Here is a 3,390-nt window from a genome sequence, read left to right on the forward strand (position 1 = left end):
CTCTAATATAAAATTTGTGCTACAGCTGGTTCTCGCAACAATCAGGGGCTTTCGCGTGCAAAGAAATAAAATTCTGATGTTTTTTTTTGCAAAACCAACACGTCACATGCCTATTCTACACGAGGAGGTCACTGACAATGGGCCCCACGCCATGCTATCACGCCTCATCAGCGCTACATGCGTATTCAAACGAGTTTTGCACCGTATTTGCATGCCCGAACCAAGTTATGGCACCAGTTCCATGTATGTCGTAAGTTTAGGCACTAAAATGACTTTTCTTGTCAAGTTTAAGTACTAGTGGTGTAATTGACTCTTTTCTTTTCGACTCCTTTGATGCTTTCACCTAATCACACCCCACCTGCACTGTCTCCTTCGGTCGACTCGTCTCTACTCGCCGCCGGCAGTCTTCTTTTTCCTCGTCGCCCCCCGGGATTCACCCTCGCTCCCTCTCCTTGCCGCGCGGGCGACCTCACCGCCGCCGCTCCCTACTAGACAAGGCAGGTGCGGCTTGCCTGGCCCCCCAAATCCGGCCGCAACCTCTCCGGATTGATCCTCTTACCGGACGCCGGGAGATCAGCCGTTGTCCTCGTCATCTCCTCCGCCGGCACGGCTCGCAGGTGAGTCGTCCTTTGCCTCCTCGACTAGCCGGCCTTGTCCGCGCCGATGCTCTCAGGCTAACCCTGTAATCATCAGCTCTACTAATTCATGACCGTCCACGCGCAGAATTAGTCTTCAACTGTACTAGTCTGGGCCCAAATCCGACCGCCGGGAGACCAACCAATCGACCTCAGCCCAGCCGTGGCCCTCGTCGTCTCCTGTGCCGGCAAAACTCGCAGGCAAAGCCGCGACCAGCAGCACGTCCACGGCGGGGCACGGTGAGCGGAGCCGTCAGGTACCTCCTCCATTAGGCGGACTAGTCAGCCTAGCCCCTGTATCAGCCGTACTAATTCAGTGTATCCGACTTCAGAAACTTTCCATCTCAAGGCTCAAGCAAAGAACAAGCTTCAGCTGCGGCCACTCTCCATGGAAAATGCCTGCACGAACCTCAACCAAGTCGTGCGCTCGGTGCGGCTGCTCAAGATCGACGGGTTTAGCTTGACCGTGAGCCTGAGCTCTGAATATCGCTTCACATCGAGATGGAATGTCGATGGGTATGGATTTGGAACTTGGTATCTATCCTGCAGCCAAACCCTTATATCCAGATGGCAACAAGTTGAGACTTATGTTTCTCAGTAAAGCCCGCACAGAGTGTGGTGTCCCAGTGAGCCTAGCCTGTCAGCTGGTAGATCCGAGTGGGGAGCTCGAACCATTTAAAGAGGACAGTGTGTCGGAGACCTTCTTTGCACCCCACTACTTCAAAGAACTCTTCTTCGTGAATAGGAAGTCCATACCATCTGCTTATCTCCGGGACGATTCTTTGACTCTGCGATGTGCCATCACAATGCTCAAGGAATTACCAGTGCAAACCATCCCAGCTGAAGAGGTGATCACTCTACCATCCACCAATTTGCACCGGCACCTCGGCGAGCTCCTGGAGAGCGAGACGGGAGCCGATGTCACCTTTCTCGTGTGCGACGAGTCGTTTGCTGCACACAAGGACATACTTGCCGCAAGGTCTCCGGTTTTCAAGGCCCAGTTCTTTGGAGACATGAAGGAGAAGTGCTCGCAACGTGTGGAGGTGAAGGACATGGAGGTGGCAGCATTCAGGGCCATGCTGCACTTCATCTACACCGACACGGTGCCCGAGCTTGATCAACCGCTCGAGGCGGTGGCGACGCTCGCTCAGCATCTGCTTGCGGCTGCTGACTGGTACGGTCTCGATAGGCTCAAGCTGATTTGTGAAGTAAAGCTGTCTGGTGGCATCACTGTTGACACCGCAGCGACAACTCTTGCTTTGGCGGAGCAGCACAATTGCTTGAAGCTCAAGGCCAAATGTGTCGAGTTCATCCTTAGAACTCCTGCAGTTCTTGATGATGTGTTGGCGACGGAGGGGTATAGGCACCTGGAGGCAAGCTGCCCTTCGGTCTTGACTGAGCTTCTCAAGTCTGTCCATGGGAGGAAATGTTGAAGTTTAGCCATATTGCTAGACTTCCAGGATCTGACAATGCATGTAGTCTCTGTTTGTACTTGTGAGAAATGATTAATGCATACAAGAAACTTGTGTTTTTTTAGGGAATTACTAGAAACTTGTGTTTGTATTTACCTAAAATGGAAAACTTATGTCCTGATATGAGCAACGTAATGCTTTTGTCCGCCTACAGTAGTTGTAATTTAGTGACTGTCAATGTTGACACAAGGTTTTACACAGTCCAGGGGGCCTGTATATGCTGCTCGTAGTCTTTTGAACTGAGTGTGCAACTGTGCATACAGATACATGATTTGCTCAGCTTCAGCCACACCAATCCTGGTGTTGGGAGGTCTTTTGAAGACCTTCTCACAACAAAATTAGGGACAATACTAGGACAATGCTCACTTGGGAGTTCTGATCTTGTCAGTTACAAAATTAAGATGATCTCTGTTTTGTAGGCCAAGAGCCAACTTCTGGACCAACCTATTTGTTGTCTGCTTTGCATAACTGTATGCTTTCCAAGGCACCCTGCAATATCCTGGAGAATATTTGTGCAGATAACAGAGTTAAGAGATTTGAATGTACTTCTAAGCACACAAGGTTGGTGCCTCTTTTGTTGCCTTCTCAATGTTTTGGTGTATCTTTAGTGATCATGTCCATCTATACAAGGATTGACTGCTCTGTTTTTCATGTAAAGCTTCAGGCTGCTCCAGACTGTTTCAAATTCTAAAAAATTTCTTACCAGATGTCCCTGAAGGGGCTTCAAAGCCTAAAATCATCGGGGGTATGATCGTTTTATTTCATTTTACACCTCCCGGTTGTCATGTCACCTTTGATGATAATATTCTTCGTATATTCCTCTTGGACATGCATCAATTGTGGTACTATAAGCTACAAGTTACCTGTAACGTGACTGCTAAATGAGATTACGGAGTACTATAACGTAAATTTGTAGTACTATATGCGTCAGCTCAGGAAATCTATTTCATTCTTTCAAAATGTCTAAAAATCCACACATGTGGTTGATGGTGTATTTCATGCAAAGTTTCGCATTCTTGTTTAAAATTATTATTTTTTGTTGCTTGTCTCCTTGTATATGCTTATATCAATTTTCCTACCTTCAGCCGCATAAGCCCGGTGCGTGTTTAAGTCTTTGTACTGTAAGCTTTGATGAATGCATTGTCATCTAATTTAGGAATAGCATTCGGCTCAACAGTAATTATCCCTTTCTTTTTCTCTTTACTTTTTCTTTCAAAAAAGTCCCTTTCTCCTCACACTTTCACTTCACTTTTTCTAGTTCATCATCGAGTAAGCGTCCCCCC

The 3,390-nt window shown here is 47.8% G+C and overlaps 1 pseudogene; it reads left to right on the forward strand.

The window, feature by feature from the left end:
- The first annotated feature begins 406 nt into the window (after positions 1–406).
- Positions 407–2,237, forward strand: LOC119338448 (annotated as a pseudogene).
- The last annotated feature ends 1,153 nt before the right edge of the window (positions 2,238–3,390 follow it).

The sequence above is a fragment of the Triticum dicoccoides genome, chromosome 7B (assembly GCF_002162155.2).
Source record: "Triticum dicoccoides isolate Atlit2015 ecotype Zavitan chromosome 7B, WEW_v2.0, whole genome shotgun sequence".
Lineage (NCBI taxonomy): Eukaryota > Viridiplantae > Streptophyta > Magnoliopsida > Poales > Poaceae > Triticum > Triticum dicoccoides.